Raw genomic sequence first — 20,065 nt, 5'->3', positions numbered from 1 at the left:
ATTACTCACCTCCCCTCACTCTTCTTCTGCTCCAGACCACACTTGCTGTAGTGTTCATAGAGTGTCAGGACACATCATACATTGGGAACTGGAGCAAGAGAAGACTGGAGGGCAGTGAGTATTTGTCAGATGTAAGCTACCCAAGGCCCCTGTACTGATGAACCACTAATGTACTGAACGGAAAGCTTATTAGTTTGTATAAGCAAGAAGAATGTATCCCGTAACTAGTGTCTGCACGTTGTGTACTACTTCTCTATGTTGTAGGTAAAGAGCACATGATGACTTACCTAGTAGTCTTCAGTGCTTGAAGTAACTAGTGGATTTTTCTGTTGATACTCAGTTTCAGTAATATCCATTTCACAGCAAAGCATTGATTTTCACTGTGGCAAATAAATACAAATACAAATGAATAATTATACATTTAGAAATTTTTTATTGAAAAGGCGTCAAATCCAATTGGTAGGTCATTAATATCAATAAGCTGGAAAACCCCTTTAAAGAGAACCTTTCAGGGAGAAGCGATGTGTTCTGCATACTGAACGTCCTAATGTATCACACAGGGACCACATAAGAGAAAAGTTGTACATCACCCGTTCAGGTCGTGAATTTTGCCAGGAAACATGTGGTTCAGGGCCAAACAGTCTATTTCGCTTGCAGACTTCCAGATTTACCATAAGATTTCTAGCAACCCATCTGTAAACATATTTTTTTAAGATTTCTTCTGGTTTTTTTTTAAACACCAAGTGGGAAGGCTGCTAACCCAAAATAAACCCATGCAATGAACTTTGTTCTGCTTTAAGGTGGTTATCTATTGGACAGGGCATAACAGCTAGGACCCATAATGAGAACATGACCCCTAAACAACGTGGAGAAATGGGATCCTGTTCCCACTATTGTGTAGAGCTGCAGGCCAAGCATGTGCCCTGACGATGCATTAAAGGGGTATTCTCATCAAGGGCTTTGAAAAACACAATGCCCTCATAATGAATATAAGTGTGTTTTAAAAGTATTGGAGCATGGGATGTGGCATATTTATTGAGCAATAGCTGCCATCACAGCTCATTCTGTAGCACAGAACGTCATCATCATGTCTGCTGTGTGGGCGGGGCTTCTATCACACCCACTGGAGGAGCTGTAGAAGCACGTGCACGCTCCTGCAGCTCCAGTATAGTTGGAAGAAGAAGAGGTATGTAGTGTTATGCAGAGAACCATCAGTTCACTGTATTCACATTACTTACCTTCCCTCTTCCCACATAAAATATCACTCTTTCCCAGTCACATTCAGCCCACCCCGTCCCCTGCATCGATCATCCTCATCTGACAGGATTAGATCTTCCTGAACACATCTCATTGACAGTTTTATTCTGTCAGAAATCAGTAGCTCCTAGGTTAGCTCTACTGCCAGCTTCATACAGAATGTTTCTGGCAAACAGGTGTGGGCACATAGGAAAATGGCAGTCAGTCGGGCAGATTTATCAAGCTGTCTAAAAGTCAGAATATTGTTAGTAGCCCATGGCAACCAATTACAGCTCAGCTTTCATTTTAGTGCTCATGAATATATATTTCAAAGGAGAGCTGTGATTGGTTGCCATGGGCAACTAAGAATATTCTGTCTTTTAGACAGCTTGATGAATCTGCCCCAGTGTGTCTGGGGATGCAGGTCTGGGCACAGAGAGGAATTCCAGCCACAATCTGTCTAGGGATGCAGGTGTGGGTACAAAGGGGAATAGCAGCCACAATGGGGCTCATTTACTAAGGGTCCGAAAGTCGCAGTTTCGTTGGGTTTCCCAAATATTTCCGTTTTGCACCGAATTGACCTGGGATTTTGGCGCATCAGCTCGTACGTGACATCGGCTCGTACACGACATAAATCGGGGGGGCATGGCCGCCGGACAACCCGACGGCTTCTGAATAAAACGTGGAATTTAAAAACGAAATGTGTCGCAAGATCAAGCACTCACATGCACCAGGAAGAAGGTGCACTCTTGCGGACCTCGGCGCAGCAGGGACACCTGCAGGAACTTGGGCGCACGATGTTAGTGAATCGCGCCAGACCCGAATCCTTGTCAGACAACGTACCGCGGGATCGCGACGGGACCAGGTAAGTAAATCTGCCCCAATGTGTCTAGGCATGCAAGTCTGGGCAGAGATGGGAATGGCAGCCACAATGGGGCAGATTTACTTACCCGGTCCATTCGCGATCCAGCGGTGCGTTCTCTGCGGAGGATTCTGGTTCTGCCAGGATTCACTAAGGTAGTTCCTCCGACATCCACCAGGTGTCTCTGCTGCGCTGAAGTTCATCGGAATGCACTGAAGTTCACCGTCCTATCTTGGGTGCAGGTAAGCGCGTGTCAAGTGACACTTTTCCGAATCCGTCGGGTTTTCATACGACCACGCCCCCCAATTTCTGTCGCGTGCATGCCAGCGCCAATGCGCCACAGTCCGATCGTGTGCACCAAAATCCAGGGCAATTCAGGGAAAATCGGCGCAAATCTGAATTTTTCGGATAACCTGTCAGAAAAACGCGATTCGGGCCCTTAGTAAATGACCCCCAATGTGTCTGTGGATGCAGGTGTGGGCACATAGCAAAATGGCACCAACGGTGTGTCTGGGGATGCAGGTCTGGGCAGAGATGGGAATGGCAGCCACAATGTGTCTGGGGATGCAGGTGTGGGCACATAGCAAAATGGTAGCCACAATGGGGCAGATTTACTTACCCGGTCCTGTCGCGATTCAGCGGCGCGTTGTCTGTGCAGGATTCGGGTCTTCCGGCGATTCACTAAGGTAGTGCGCCCGATGTCCACCAGGTGTCGCTGCTGCGCTGAAGTTCGTCGGAGTTCACCAACCTACGCTGGGCGCAGGTAAGCGCGTGTCAAGCAACCCTTTTTTTTTTTTAATACGGCATTTTTTTCGAATCCGTCGGGTTTTCTTACGGCCACGCCGCCGCCGCCCCCCCCCCTATTTCCGTCACGTGCATGCTGGCGGCGATGCCCAAAAACCTGGGGTAATTTGGCGCAAATCGGAAAATTTCGTGAAACCAGACGAAAGTGCGGCGTTTGCACCATTAGTAAATGTGCCTCATTATATACATTTACACATATATATATATACATACACATAGATATATACATACACACATATGCATCCATATACATTTATATACATACATATATATATACTCATACGTTTATACACATACATATATAATGTATATATTTATTTATGTATATATATCTGTGTATGTATGTGTATATATATGAGTGTGTGTGTATATATATTTGTATATGAATATACATGCACACACACACATATATATATGTGTGTGTGTGTGCGCATGTATATTCAAATACAAATATATATATATACACACACTCATATATATACACTTATTTTATACTGTGTTCAATGTGAAATTATTGATATTTAGACATTTATTTTTATTACATGGGGACCCGGGGTATACTTATGTCACTTCAGAAATCAGTGAGGTAAGCAGGACGGCACAGGGGCTACTGCGCATGTCCCTCGGCTGCCCTGTTTGAAACTGCATGGGAGTTGCTTGAGTTGGGCGGGAAGTATTGAGGTGGGTGGGAGGACTTCTGAGGCGGCCGTGCATGATTGTAGCGCGCATGCGCGGCCGCTGGCGGTGACAATACAGCCGGCTGGGAGTGAGGTGGCCGGGAATAATTCAATGGCGCATGCGTAGGTAGTGCGCGTTCGCGATCCCCGGCGGTCTCACTCATGGCAAACTACTAGTTTCTTTGCACCTGCGCGGCCACCGCTACCGAACTGCTGCGGGGCCGTAACCATTGACTACCGTGGCTTTACACAGCCATGGCAGAGATGCAGTGTAATGAAGAAAGCTGAAAAGTGGTAATTTTTTTTTAATAACATTTATTTGGAAAATGTTATATATTTTTGAAATACATTTATCCAGATATGAATGCCCTATTGAGAATACCCCTTTAAGTTCTATATGATCAGCTAGAATTAGCTGAGTAATGTGCTTGGCAATCTTCATCTGCTCTTATAGAATTGATGGAGCACAGGGCTTGCCACTCCACACATAGGGGGGACAGGATCTGCATTGTCCTAATTGCTGAGGGTCCCGTTCTCATAATCATGGGGATTGCAGCTGTCAGATCCTCACTGAATAGGAAGTTATCCCCTATCTGGTGGACTGAGGATAACTTCTTAAAATAAGACAACCCCTTTAAGATGCACTCCCACAATGCATTTGGATACATTATACATTAAAAACCATGTTTCATGCAAGTGCTACAGTTTTTGCTGACTGCACCCCAAATGTTTGTTTTTAGTAAATATGTTTTTATACTGTATATTACTGATAAAGGCCCCTTGCACATGATCACTTTATTTCAGTTGTATGCTACCCATTTCGGTACGGGTACCATACAGCCGCATTAATTTCAATGGGCAATACTTCCATTCATATTAATGGACATTTCGCCCACTGTACCGTACCATAAATGGAAAAAAGATAGAGCTTGCTCAAACTTTTCCTGTTCGTACGGCCAGGCTCCCTTCCTCCCTTCAGTGCCCAGCTGTATGCTAGCCCAGGCTACAGCCGGGCAAGCATATGTTCATTTGCATCTGATAGAATTTTATCCATCATTAAATTTATAATAACTTCAATAAGTCAAAACCAAAAGTTCAGGTTCACACCAAACCTTGTGGGTGCCAGCACCAATGGCAGGTGTTACTGGTGGGGTAGCCAATGCAAGGTATCAAAAATTGAGTAATTTCATCTTCATAACCACTGGCTAACACGGTACAAATAATTTTTTAGCATTTATACCAGGTCTTTAGCATGTTTCTCCTCTAACGTCATTCTGGTTTACAGGAAGTCCCCAGATTATGTAAAAGATAGGTTCTCTAGGTTTGTTCTTAAGTTAAATATGTATGCAAGATGGAACTGGTATATTTTCTAATTATAGCTCCCGAGAATTTTTTTTGGCCCTGACAATTAGATTTTCCACATTTTTTCCTGTCACAGGAACACCTTACAGTTGATAATTGTAGTCTGGGACTAAAGTAAACCATCCAGAGAGCTTCACCAGAGGTCACAGTGGGTAGAGAGGTCAGTCTGTAACCTGGGGTCGTCTGTAAATCAGGTGTCCTTAAAGGGGTATTCCCAAGAAGACAAGTTTCTTATATGTACTCAAGATAACAAAATAAACACATTCTCTAATGCACTGTTATTAACAAAAATGCTGCATTTCACAGATATGTGAAAGTCCAACCAGTCTCTATCAGTCCTGGTGTACACAATTTCAGTTGCCCTTAGACACAACCCTCACAAGTAACTTCTGACTTAGGGTGGGCTGCCATCTTGGATGAGATTGTGCAGATGAGATTTCTGTCTGTCTCATTGACCACATTGTCGCCCCACAAATCTAGATGGGTCATAATGGGTCATAAGACACATTATGTGTCTGCTTAGAGAGGGCCCGCCCACACTCTGGGATTTTGCATTGAGCAGTTGAGGGAGAGATATAAGATAAAACAGCAATAAAACTGAGTAAAATTGTAAAATAAAGGGTTAAAATGATCTTTATTGTGTTAACATCACTAGGGAATTGAAATGTGAGAATTTTCTTTCCTGGGAAAACCCCTTTAAGTTGGGGACCACCTGTACATGCCAGGCTTTGTGTACAGCAGGGGACATCATGTGCACATAGCTGCCTGTCACCTTGAATTGTTCCTGTAGATATTTCATAAACACACAAGATGGGAAAACCCAGTTATGCAATCTTTTGACTCAAATAATCCAAACATGTCCCAATTATCATACATGCTAAAAAAAAGTATTGTCAGATTTACTAGTGTGTGAATTGTTGCAAATCCAAAATTTAAATTACTTCTTGTCCTGCATATGCATCTGAACCGCCAATGTAATTGTTCCAGATTTTCTCAGCTTCTATTTGTCAAGTTGCTGAAGCTGTTAATTCCATTAGTGCTGCCCTTGTGTTATTTTTACTTCATTGGCATCCTGAATCACCAGCTTGGATGACATTCAGATCCTAATTATTGCATGCATACATTTCACCTATTGTATATTTTAGCAGCACATGTACAACGTTACCTAGGGAACTGCTCTAAAGGATGCTACATTCCCTAGTATATAGAGAAAAGGGTGTTTATCTACTAGGATACAGCCACTGCACATAACAGGAATATGCCATCTGTTATTGTCTGCCCAAAAATATTTTCTGAAGGACAATAGTAAGTCTTACATATATGTCATGATTACAAATGTAAGACTTCTTTAAAGGGGTTGTCCCAAGTATTTAAGTTATCCCCTATTCTCAGGATTGCTTGGTCCCCCACTGATCATTAGAATGGGCCCCCCAGCTATCCAGGGAATGGGTATCCTATTCTCATTGAAAGGACACCTGTCATCAGGTCTGTGTCACTAGTCCTGTCACCTCTACCTGTTGGAGCAGCTCACAAGGATCCCATCACAGCCTTTATCTAGTTATTTCATACATTAATTATTGTAAAATCATCTATTCTTTATCATGTAAATGAGGCTGGTCACATGGTCAGAGGCAGCGATGTCACCCCTGTTACCCCTCCCCTCTCCTCCCCCTGCTCATGTCTGTGTGTAATGTATAGTAAAGCATTGCTAGTGTGTGTATGTCATCTGCTGACATGCTGCATCCTCCTAATATACAGGTGAGAGACACAGACATCAGCTACACATGAATCTGACACGTTCTGCTGTAACATGGCTGCAGCCTGGAGCTGCTGTATCTCTCCTAAACACACACACATGCTGCAGGGGGAGTGGCCACCAGCACCAGGAAGCATATATTATACAGCCTCACATCATTATACAGGCTGTCAGTCAAGCACTGGGGGTGTGGCTGTGCCTCCCACTCATGAATAGAGTGGACAGCTTGAATATGCTAATGCTTCATTGGACATTTCACAGGTCATTTGCATACAGCTTTAGGACCTCATTGCTTAGGTTTACAGGCATGTAGAGGGACAATGAAGGGATAGAGGCAATGCTCTCTAATGGCAGTTTATGAAAATATATTTAGTTTAGGGGGGTTATTTTGCATGACGGGTTCTCTTGAAGGTGCCATCCCGAAACATGTAAACAAGGACTGTTCTTAACTTGTCTTTTTATTGTATCATTGGATACTTTGTTTTTACATTGTTTTATAATATTAAAACCATTTAACTTTATTTGGAGTAAGAGTCAAAACTCCTTTTGATATAGACACCCTTATGTAGAACTATAGTGCCTGCTTTCAGCGCCTATAGGTCTGGCCTATGTTTGGCAGTTCCTATTTAGCCCCCTCTGTTGTATTCCATATTATCTCGGGGACCCTGTGTTTTTTGGGGTTTTCGGCCCTTTTTTTGGAATATTGGCAGCTGATTCTAGCACATGGTCTTGGCTACGTTCCATTGACAACTACTGAGGATCATCGGAAAACCTTTTCCAGTTCCAAGTTGTTATGTATTGCTTCCACCCAAGAAACAGCAAGGTGAGCAGCCCCACACATGTGGGACCCTGATTATTCACTTGTCGTGAGGAATTACTTGAGGCGCCGCCCTCTGTCTTTTCCATGTTGTTTTATATACTCCAGGGGGCTGGCTGTATACTCCAGGGGGCTGGCTGGCTGTATACTACAGGGGGCTGGCTGTATACTACAGGGGGCTGGCTGGCTGTATACTACAGGGGGCAGGTTAGCTGTATACTACATGGGACAGGCTGGCTACAGGATTTAAGATTTAAACAAACTGCTTAAATAAGAAAGGGGAAAATTCAAATTTTAAAGGGAACCTCTCACCAGGTACCTCATTTTCACAGGTTGCAGAAGCCCATCACACCTGCAGTGCAAATATGCCTTTTTTAAGCATTTGCATCACTATATAATTGTGTGTTATAACTTACTTTGCACCCTGACAAAATCCTCTGTTAAGTCACAGGGGCTGGGCTTTGGTTTGGATGCATTTAAAAAAAAGTGACTTGTTTGTGTTTCTCACTCCTCTGCTCTCAGTCCCCACCTTTGTGCTCCTGTACAGCTCCTCCCTCTTCCACTGATGTCAGCTCACCAGGCTGTAAGCTCTGTGAAGATGCAGGAGGGAGGAGCTGTACAGGAGCACAAAGATGGGGGCTGACAGCTGAAGAGTCTGCAACACAGACAAGTTGTGTGTTGTTTTTTGATATGCATCCAAACCAAAGCCCAACCCCTGTGACTCAACAGAGCACTTTGTCAGGATCCAAGGTAATTTATAACACACAATTATATTGTAACGCAATTGCTTAGAAAAGGCAGAAAGACACATTTGCACTGCAGGTGTGATGGGCTTCTACAACCTGTCTTTAGTGAAAATGAGGTCCATGGTAACAAGTCCCCTTTAATAAATTAGATAACATTTCTGCTTTCGGACAGACTGAGAAGCTATAGAAAGATATGGGTATGTTTGCTAGCTGTCCATTCGTGTACATGAGCTCTTAGGGCAGATTCCCACGTAGGGTTTTTTTAGCGTTTTGGCCTAACCCCCTCTCACTTGCGTTTTGGATGTGTTTAATAACGTGGCCAAAATGCCACATGGCAATCCGCCCGCCGGCTGCAGAAGAGCATGGTTGGTCAGTAGAAACAGACCCATGTGTCAGATCCCATGGACCAAGTACAGTGCAGTGCACATAGAGAAATATGATGCAAGAAGTCCCTGTCATTTGGCTGAATAGCCACTGAATAGACACTGTAACTGCTGTAGTTTGGCCAACATACAGGGACTCCTAGCATCATATTTCTTTTTGAAGCAAGGACTCTTATCCACTGCACGTTGCTTGGTCCGTAGGATCTGACCAGACGTCCTCATTCCATTTTTCTGGCATCAGCAAAAATACGTGGAAGCTGTCCTTGAAAAACATTCTTATTGTAAAAATACAGACTGCATTGAATCATGGCTATTAGTTCCATGGAACTGCACAAAAAAGAAAAAAATAATGACTGCAAAAATGAAAAAAAAAACAAATGAAAACTGAACCAGTACCAATTGTACTAAAAATTGTGAGTTGTTGTTTGAAAGTCATCAATGATACAAAAAAAAATATAGCATTATCTGTTGATAAATTCCCTGTACCACAGCAAATGGTCTGAAAAATTCTATAATTGCAGCTTGTCACAAATCATGCAGGTAGCACATTTCACTTTTACTTTATTTTTAACTCAAGATCAGACAGCGACGTAATAAAAGGTTGAAAACCTCCGTAGTAAAAAGGTTTGTTCTAGTCTCTAAACCATGAACCTTCAGGGTTTTAATGATTGCAGGAGAAAAAGCCAAAACCTCTTTATTACATCCTATAAAACCTACAAATGTCCTAGTAAAAAAAATAAAAATAATGCCCGGGATCTAATTAACTAAATTGGGGGTTGTAAATTGTGTTTAATAGGGTTTCAGACAATGCATTTGGCTATGTAGACATTAGAAATGTGCAAACAAGAGGTAAGTGCAGTAGGTAGTCATGCAGAGCTCCAGCGCATTACATAGAGCAGACTCCAAGCTGTCTGCCAAGCATGGTTACAGTGCGAGTCTTGTAAGTAGCATGCTAATGATAGCTCAGCCCTTCAGGAATACATAATCAGACCTCAGACACACAGCAGAGGACTCCTCTCACCCTCCCAGCAGCCCAGGAGCACATAATTTATAGCTCACTTCGCAGACCTCTCCCCAGATCTTCCACCACCACTCCCCCTCAGCGTTAACTCCTGCTTCCCTGCATAAGGCTAATGTATGACGAAGACAACTAGATCTCGCGAAGACCGTCTTTGCGGCCAAGATTATGGAGAGATTTTGGAGTCCATTTATTAATTTGAACATGAATTATGTAGATGTCAATACATGGAGGCATCAGGGGATGAAGCATGAGGGGGTGCAGAAGCTGGGGTTTAGCAGCTTTAGGATAACTGCATACGTTGTGGATTACCTGAGGATTTGCTGTATTTCTGTGATGTAAATCTACAGCTAATACAGTAACGGTGAATTGTATTTCGTATAAATTCTGCAGCGGAAATGTGAATAAGAGACTTACTCATTGCTGCAGATCATGGTACAAAAATTAACCTTTGCAATGCAAATTTTGCGGCAAAATCACAACATAAGACCTATGAGAAACCACACTACATCATCAAGTTTCTGGTGCATATATAATGGATGTGGACTAACCCCAGGGGTAAATCCAGCAGCCATCATGCCACGTGGGCTGGTGGCCTGAGGGCGCATTCCCATGTGACGTTTCTGCCCTACGTTTCTGCCCAAACTCATACTTTTTGGTGAAGATAAAAATAAACTATTATAAGATGCCTTTTTCCTTGATGCATTTCAAAACGCAGCAAAAACAGCAAGTGTGAAAGCAGTCCCAGGGTAGCTGTGGCGTTTTGGGATGCGTTTAAATGCATGCATCAGAATGTGTGCGCTTTACATGGCGTACCTATGCGTAAAAATGTTTTGAATGTTTTTACAAAATACGCAGGCACGGGGCAGGAACACCCCATGCTGGCCCACTTCACCGGTGCCCACACCCCTACACACCTACACGGTGTCTATTTCATAGTATCATAGTATATAAGGCTGGAAAAAGTCGCAAGTCCATCAAGTCCAACCTTTAACAATTAAATGTTTTATCCCCATAACCAGTGATATTTTTTCTCTCCAGAAAGTCATCCAGGCCTCTCTTGAACATGTACATAGAGTTCGCCATAACAACCTCCTGCGGCAGAGAGTTCCATAGTCTCACTGATCTTACAGTAAAGAACCTTTGTCTATGGTGATGGTAAAATCGCCTCTCCTCTAGGCGTAGAGGATGCCCCCTTGTCCTGGTCACAGGCCTAGGTATAAAAAGATCTTTGGAGAGATCCTTGTACTGTCCGTTCAGGTATTTGTACATTGTAATGAGGTCTCCCCTCAGTCGTCTTTTTTCTAAACAGAGTAATACCAAATTTTGTAATCTGTCAGTGTATTCTAGTTCCCCCATTCCCCTAATAATCCTGGTTGCTCTCCTCTGCACCCGTTCCAGCTCTACTATGTCCTTTTTATACACTGGTGCCCAAAACTGTACACAATATTCCATGTGTGGTCTGACCAGCGATTTGTATAAGGGCAAAACTATGTCTTTATCATGAGAATCTATTCCTCTCTTGATAAATCCCATAATTTTATTTGCTTTGGCAGCAGCTGCCTGGCTCTGGTCACTAAAATTAAGTTTACCATCTATCCCCCCAAGTCCTTTTCAGCTCCAGTTTTACTAAGTAATTGACCGTTTAGAACATAATTATACTTTTTGTTTTCATGGCCCAAGTGCATAACTTTACATTTATCTACATTAAATCTCATCAACCATTTCTCTGCCCACTCCTCAAGCTTCCACAAATCCCTCTGTAATGCTAAACTATCGACCTCAGTATTTATTACTTTACACAGCTTAGTATCATCTGCAAATATTGAAACTTGACTGTGTAAACCCACTACAAGGTCATTAATAAAAATATTAAAAAGAAGTGGCCCCAATACTGACCCCTGTGGCACTCCACTGGTAACATCAACCCAATCTGAGAATCTGCCATTAATGACCACCCTCTGTTTTCTATCACTAAGCCAATTACTTACCCAAATACACAGATTTTCTCCTATTCCCAGCAGTCTCATTTTATATACCAACCTTTTATGTGGCACGGTGTCAAATGCCTTTGAAAAGTCCAGATATATAACATCCACTTCCAGATCCATAGCCGCAAAAATAATTGCAATTTCTTGCAGTACGATTATTTCAGCGCTCCTATGCCAGAAAGTGGGAGGGCTTTGACCAAAATGCATTTAGCTTAACCCCCTCCCACTTGCATTTTGGACGTGTTTAAAAACGCAGAAGTATCATCGTTTATGACACTGTTGTGCCCAGTTGGTTCCCTCAGGTTGCCATAGCAAAGTGAAACAAGCAAGGTCATGGAGGCCTGCTCAGGTGGCATCTTGCCTCTGGTGGTATCTTGCAAACCAAATAATTTTCTAGGGTACACATGCTTCTCAGCAGATGCTAAAGGTGCGACCGAATATTCAGTTTTTGATGTCCAAACCTGGAATGGAGTATAAGTTTCAATAGAAACCCATACGCGATTGGGCCGAAGCCTGTTTGTAAACGCAGCGCTAGCATAGCTGTGAACACACCCTCAGGTGATTTTTGGCAAACCCAAAGATTTTGGTAGGTCAGACAATCATCTGTGTATGGTTGCGTTCACAACTTGTGTTTGAATTGGCTTTGAAACAAAATTTCATCACATTGGGGAGGAGTAACAAAAATGCAAAACTGACAAAACACAAGGGGGGTCATTTACTAAGGGCCCGATTCGCGTTTTCCCGACGTGTTACCCGAATATTTCCGATTTGCGCCGCTTGTACATGAATTGCCCCGGGTTTTTGGCGCACGCGATCGGATTGTGGCGCATCGGCGCCGGCATGCGCGCGACGGAAATCGGGGGGCGTGGCCGAACGAAAACCCGACGTATTCGGAAAAACCGCCGCATTTAAAAACCGAAAAAGTGTCGCTCAGGAAGCGCTTACCTTCACCTGGTCCGAGGTGGTGCATTCCGGCGCGTTGAGATGATTTTCAGCGCAGCAGCGCCACCTGGTGGACGGCGGAGGAACTACCTTAACAAATCCCGGCCGGACCCGAATCCTGTGCAGAGAATGCGCCGCTGGATCGCGAATGGGCCGGGTAAGTAAATGTGCCCCAAGGTGCTAGTTCCTGAAAGCCATCTGAATTCTGGAGTTAATCTTCCTATCGCGGCTTCAGATGCAGTTGAAGCATAACGCCTGAACATGGCTTTAGGCTACATTCTCACGAACGTATATACATCCCCCATACATAGCAATGGGCACACGGCACCCTACAGGAACGGTGCAGTGCCGCAAGAAAGCTAGAAGAAAGATAGGACATCCCCTCTTCCTCTCCCTGGACCCAATGTATGCCCGTCATACTATGGTACGGTGGGCACACATCATGTGAATGTAGCCTTACTCTTTGCAAATGGCAGCTGTAAGAAATAATAAGGAATGTGCTTTTATGTGCTGAAGGGTGTCCTCACACCCATCAGGAAACATGGTGGAAAACTTTGTAAGATAGTGATTGGGGAACGTCACAACATTTCCGCAAGCATCAGAAACCAGTCAATTCTTAATGTTTGTTGCGGCAGTGGGGCTGAGGTAATCTTTATAAAGTAAGAATTTCTGCAGTGTGCATGGGATTTGGATAAAAACCTATACTATTGTATTACGCTGCAGATACTTCATTCAGATTATCTGTGTAATATGTGGCGTACATGGGGACCCGAAAAATTCACTCATAGGGCGGATTCCCACGTGGCATTTTTGTCGCATCTTTATACGCATCCAAGACGCAAGTTGGAGGGGGTTTGGCTAAAACCCATAAGTGTTGCCCATGAAACGCATGCATTTCATTGTGAAGTCATATGCATTTTGGCCAAACTCCCTCCTCCTTGCGTTTAGGATGCACTTAAAAACGCAACAAAAACACGTGGAATTCGCCCATAGGGAGTACAATCTTTTGCTGCATACATCGCAATAATTGATGCATGACTATGATCGGTCACTACTTCCGATGACCTATGTTATTGCATCATTATTTCCCCACTATAATTAAAACACAAAAAAAACTTGTTTTTATGAGCTCTGGAAAAGAAGGAGTTACAGTAACATGGTAATGAGCACTTCCCCCTGTATGAGTACTATTCTGCAGGCTTTAGCATTGTTAATTCCATCTCCATTAGCAGAGAACACTGAGGGGGGAGAGAAAATAGCGCCGCCACATGACACGAGTATCCCTCCGCAGCGCCGCTGCCGGGTGCTTTTTCCCTTCTCCTTGTATTGTACGCCATCCCCCGCCCCCTCCCTCATCACTTCTCCCCCGTGTCCTGCAGTCACAACACGACCCATGCAAAACGGCGGCCTGTGCTCCCCGCCCCCTCCCTTATCATAAATATATAAATTATGCTAATTAACAACATTGCATATTAATAAAAAAATACAGGTAAAAACATGAATTTTCCGCCCTCCGCGCATTCTCTTCATTAGTAATGAGCAGTACACCCGGCGGTGTGAGGAAAGGACAGTTACTCACCCGTATGGCGGCTGCTCCGGGCGGGAGTAGTAGTCGTCGTCCTCGGTGTCGGTCTCACAGCTCCGGTGACCCGGGACGGCTCATTATAAATTCCCGTCACAAAGCACTTGTAGCCGGGGCTCCGCACAATAGGGGCATTTGCATGAATAACGAGGGCTCGGTGCAGAGCAGGGACACCTCTTATTAATATTTAATCATCGGGTGGCCCCGTCTTGTGCCCGCACCGGCTGCCCGAGCCTCATGCCGTGTAATGTTACACAAGGAAATACACAAATCCGCCGTCTCCTCTTATAAAGTTGAATGCAGTTTTTACATGAACATTTTTTTGCAGCTGCGTCATGAACATAATATATGCAGGACGAGCGCTGCATACTGAGGCTGAATATGGAGTGAGGAGCAGGGGGAGTGCTGCTGCTGCTCTTAAAGAGCCATGGCTCCCTTTTCTCTGCTGCCTGTGCCTGACAGGAGGGGGACACAAACCTCCTGGTGTAATCACTAAATAATTCTATATATATATGATATCTTCTTTATGTTACTATTTACAGAGATGTAAGATGACTTGTTTTCTGCAGGACCAGTTGTACTTCCTAGGGGCAATATTTAATATTCCAAGCAATGTATTGGGAAGCTGAAAAATGTTAAAGGGGTTTTCTCACCAAACAAGTTGGGGATAGGGCCTAACTTGCTGATCTCAGTGATGAGACCCCCCCACAGATCACGAGAACGGAGGGTCCGAGCGCCACGCTTGGCAATCTCCGTCAACTCCATAGAGATGAATGGAACAGAATGGACATGTGTGGTCTTATGCTCCACTCCTCTCCAGGAGCGACAAGGTGTCCAACGGAGGTACCTTGGTACCCTCATTCTCGTGATCTGTAGGGGTTTCATCACTGAGACCCCCACAGGTCATCAAGTTAGGATAGGGCATAACTCGTTTGGTGGGAAGTTATGTTTTGACCAAAGAAATGTATTATGGCTTTCACTATATAATCTAAATAGCACATCCCTTTTTTTCCTAGGGGTCATTACAATAATGGAGATACAAGGAGATCATTTTATAGTCTAATACCTCTTGGTATTACGGTTGGGAGAAGTTGCTCTTGGAGGGCATTCTGGTTTCCATTCTTTATTCATGGATGTGTTTTTAGACTGTGAGAGAGCCAATTCCATTGGCTGAGAAGCCACCCCACACATGAATGGTTGCAGGATGCTTTACAGTTGGCATGAGACAAGACTGGTGGTATCGCTCACCTTATCTTCTCCAAACAAGCTGTTTTCCAGATGTTCCAAACAATCGGAAAGGGGATTCATCAGAGAAAATGACTTTACCCCAGTCCTCAGCAGTCCACTCCCTGTACCTTTTCTAGAATATCAGTCTGTCCCTGATGTTTTTTCTGGAGAGAAGTGGCTTCTTTGCTGCCCTCCTTGACACCAGGCCTTGCTCCAAGAGTCTCCGCAGTCTCATAGTGCGTGCAGATGCACTCACACCTGCCTGCTGCCATTCCTAAGCAAGCTCTGCACTGCTGGTAGCCCGATGCCCAAGCTGAAACACTTTTAAGAGACGGTCCTGGAGCTTGCTGGTCCTTCTTGGGCACCTGGAGCCTTTTTGGCAACAATGGAACCTCTCTCCTTGAATTCCTTGATGATGTGATAGATTGTTGACTGAGGTGCAATCTTTCTAGCTGCAATACTCTTCCCTGTTAGACCAGTTTTGTGCAGTGCAATGATGACTGCATGTGTTTCTTTAGAGATAACCATGGTTAACAGAAGAGAAACAATGATGCAAGGCACCAGCCTCCTTTTAAAGTGTTCAGTGGTGTGATTCTTACTTAAAGGAAACCTACCACTGCTAATGGTAGGTATTAGCTGTAAACACCGGACACCAGCTCAGGGTGAGCTGGTGCCGGAACTTACCTTTGCTAGTGAACAGACCTGAGGTAGCTACCCGAGGTAGCTGCTTCGGGTCTGTTCATCAAAATGTGTATAAACCTCTATATAGCTGTTTAAAACACTAGCAAAGGTAAGTTCCGGCACCAGCCCACCCTGAGCTGGTGCCCGGTGTTTACAGCTAATACCTACCATTAGCAGTGGTAGGTTTCCTTTAATCATGACAGATTGATCTCCAGCCCTGTCCTCATCAACACCACACCTGTGTTAATGTAGCAATCACTGAAACAATGTTAGCTGCTCCTTTTAAGGCAGGCCTGCAATGCAGTTGAAATGTATTTTGGGGGAAAAAGTTCATTTTCTAGGCAAAATTTTACTTTGCAATTAATTGCTGTTAAGCTCATCACTCTCTATAACATTCTGGAGTATATACAAATTGCCATTATAAAATCTGATGCAGTAGACTTTGTAAAAATTAACATTTGTATCTTTCTTAAAACTTTAGGCCATGACTGTAGTAGGGAAATATGCAAGTACATTTTCCAGGTAGAGATAGATTGTTGACTGAGGTGAAATAATGAAATGATGTGCACCACATTTATTGAATGTTTAAAACCAGAAAGATAAGTTGCAGGAGCAGCACTGCAAAACACTAGGGTCAAAGCAAAAAGATGGCGGGTGCACACTTCCTCAAAGCTTGATTCAATGGCCAGTATCAATCCAGAAGAAAAGTCTCCATGGAAGCAGTACTCCAAATTCATAAAGGTAATTTATTCACCCATTACAATACAACATTTCAGGGTGTTTTAAAGTAGTAAAAGCAGAACTGGAAAATTTTAAATTGGAGTTACGGGAATGCGGAATTGAAAAATTGTAAGTTACAGGAATACGGAGTTGAACAATTTCAAGTTGAAGCTCCAAGAATGCCTTTAAATGTCCGTATATAACAGAATGCTCACTACATTTGTGGCAAAGAACCACTTCTAAGGTGACTAACAGTGACTGGACAGTGATGGATGTTCAGACAGTCTGTGATGTTAGCTGAAGCTGTGAGACGGGAAGGAGTAACCCTAAGATGTCCGCAATGCAACAGTGTAGTATTCTACAGTATTCTGTATTGATTATTCTGTTGTGATTGTCAAATTATCATAGTGTCTGAAATACTGTTTGTTTGGGACTGGTTTTGCCCATAGATTGTGTTCAGATTGCAGAGACCTACCCTGGCCAGGTGTGCATTCCACTCCCTTCGGGGAGTCTGAGCGGTCTTGTGTGACTGTGAGAACTAGTGAAGGACAGCAGCATGTTTTAGTCAGGGCCTGAAAGATTGTGACTTGGTGTAGCGTCCTTTGTGAGAAATTCTCTGGTATCTAGTTTCTTTGTTTGTCATTAAATCGAGGTGTCAGCATCCGCTGAATCTTTGGGGATGTGTCCCTGTAACGGTAGTTGTAGACACAGGTAGTGATCAGAGTGAATTGGAATTGAGCCAAGTGCATTGCGGATAAGAGACTCAGATTGTTTTTCACATGAAGGGAAAGATGCACAGACAGTTGGTTGTTGAGTTAAGTAGGACTGATGGAAAAGTGCAAAGTTGATATAATGGAACATAAGGACTGGTAGCATTGTGGTGAAAAGAAAAGCAGAAGTGAAGGTTTGAAGCTTTTGGGATGTGTCAGAGGACCCATATTCTCCATATTGATCTGTGGTGATGCAAGAATGAATACAGTGGGGCTCATTTACTAATGGTCCGTGGAGCACATTTTCATCGGGCTTTACGACAATTTCCGTTTTGCGCCATATTTAACAGGGGATTTTGGCGCCTCGCACGCGACACAAATAGGGGGGCGGGCGGTTGGACAACCCGACGGACTCGGACAACGCGCAGGATTTAACATTTCAAATTGTGACGCAAGACACGCACTTACAAGCACCAGAAAGAAGAAGGAGAACTCCGGCGGTCCTCGACGGGGAAGCGTCGGATGCAGGAACTCGGGCGCGTGAGCTACGTGAATCACGCTGGACTTCATCTTCGTCGGACTGTCCGAATTGGGGATCGTGACAGGACCAGGTAAGCAAATTTGACCCAGTATGTCCTGTTTATGTCACGTAATGTGCTGATGATGTCCAGCTGTGTACTCCATGAACAGACCAACACTTCATTTAAGTTTACCTGGCTTTTGTTGAGATGCTGCAGTCTGGCCAGGAACTTTATAGGTAGCACAGAACTCTGGGCTGGAAATAGTGAGGGGAGAATCTCATATGTCTAGATCAGATAAAGCAGAGACGTAAGCAGTTAGAACGGACTACAGACATCTCTGCCAGACTTGCATACAGAGGGACTGATAAGACTGTGACAGGGAGAAACAGAGACCAGGATCAGTAGTTTCACAGACCACTACCAAAGTGAGTCTGACAACAGTTCCGGTGCTGTGAGGGGCCAGACCCATGTGGGGGTGCTTCAACTAGCATGGAGGAGACATTACCGAAGGGACTGAAGTGAGTGGCCCATTCTAGGAAACAGCCCCAGAAGGGGGGTATGGTAATGGACGAGGTTCCCCAAGGATAAGTTTGATCAGATGCAAAAGAAAAGGTAGAGAATCCCCCAGGATTCTGAAGGTCTAAGAGAGAAGCACCTCGATTACATGTTTATATAGATACAGTAGGAGTACCAAGGGGGGGGGGGGTCCAAGATGAGTACAAGGCCCACAATCAGATATGGGCAGGTCTAAAGTCCATTATTCACCAGATAGCTATGAACAAAATGTTGATTGGGTTAATGGTTTTTATTGTAATCGACAGAGATTTGTGAATTATATCCAAGATGCTTTCCAGAACTGAATGGCTTTGGACGTGATCATTGCTGAGAGAGGAGTCTAAGATGGTGGGAGCAGCTTGTTGCATGTACATCCCAGATGACATCGCCCCCTATGGATCCATTACCCATGCCCTTGAAAAGATTGAAAGACTGTCCAGGGAACTCAAGAGAAACTGTGGAGTGGACACTTTGTCCTTCACTTAGTGGTTGGGAGGGTTTCCTTTAAGTGGGGGTGATATTGGGGATTGTGATTGTGCTCTTGTCACTTATTGCATGTTGCGTGGTCCCCCTTATCGGGTCCACCATGTCCCAGATGGCCGTCCAGGCGGTAAGTACCACGACAGGAGAAGTGCCCGGAGTGGAGGATGATACTGCCTGTTGGAGAACCAGCCTGTGAACTCTGGAAACTCACTTATGTGATTTGAGTATGCAGACCTTTAACCCTAAAGTGACTGGAATCTGGGGGATCTGGTGAAGCCATAAAAAAGTGAGGGTTTACCCACCTGAAGGTACTCGGAGTTTGAGGAGATTGCTTTAGGAGGTTATAGGTCTGCAGTCTCAAATAGGGGAGAATGTTAATGATACAGCAGCCATCTTGAACCAAAAGAACCAAACAGCGGCCATTTTGGAGATCAAGCGGCCATTTTAAGTCTTAGCCGGGGGTCATGTTGACCAATGTCCAGCTAATGTCATGATTCAGCCATTTGTGTGTAACCTGCCTGTAAAAGTTTCTTCTTGACACTTGTTATAGATGATTGTTTTTGGGCCTGTTCTTCCCCTTATCTTGTTTTGGTTAGCAAGAAGCTTTTTGGAGTCATTCTCAGTAAATTCTGTAGCTGGGATAATATAAACATGTCTGTGAATAAGGCCTGGGAAGACAGTGCACAATTCATTAACCTTTTCGGAGAATGTCCTGGTAAAATTCATTATGGCCAATAGCATTTCAGTATTCTATCTCCTTGTCACTCCCCTTTTTCCTGATGACTCTGTATTTCATATATGCGGCTGAGCGCAAATAAAGATTGGAGAGAGATTCTACATTCACTAAGAGAAGGTGTTTCTTTGGTTTTGCACCGGTACCTGGCAGCCATGAAAGAGTTAATTAGAAAGTCACATTTACAACTGAAGTAAAGACTGTTTTGAGTCCTAGATAAAAATCTCGATCAGTAATGACACCACCAACAGTGCTGAAC

General features: G+C 43.9%; 1 protein-coding gene across 3 annotated transcripts in view; it reads right to left on the bottom strand.

Moving 5' to 3' along the window:
• Positions 1–20,065, bottom strand: part of POU6F1 (POU class 6 homeobox 1) — a 53,536-nt gene that overhangs the window by 20,880 nt on the left and 12,591 nt on the right. Inside the window, exons 1-2 of one of the 3 annotated variants that reach the window (XM_072134795.1) lie at positions 14,174–14,562; positions 288–380 (exon numbers count right to left, since the gene is read on the bottom strand). The gene's annotated coding sequence lies outside the window, so the exon portion shown is untranslated. Of the gene's footprint in view, positions 1–287; positions 381–14,173; positions 14,563–20,065 lie in introns of those variants that run through there. The other 2 variants (XM_072134793.1, XM_072134794.1) reach the window with 2 other exon arrangements.

Source organism: Engystomops pustulosus, chromosome 2 (assembly GCF_040894005.1).
Source record: "Engystomops pustulosus chromosome 2, aEngPut4.maternal, whole genome shotgun sequence".
NCBI classification, from domain to species: Eukaryota; Metazoa; Chordata; class Amphibia; order Anura; family Leptodactylidae; genus Engystomops; species Engystomops pustulosus.
Note: the sequence above shows the minus strand (reverse complement) of the source record. Positions and strands in the feature narration are given on the sequence as shown.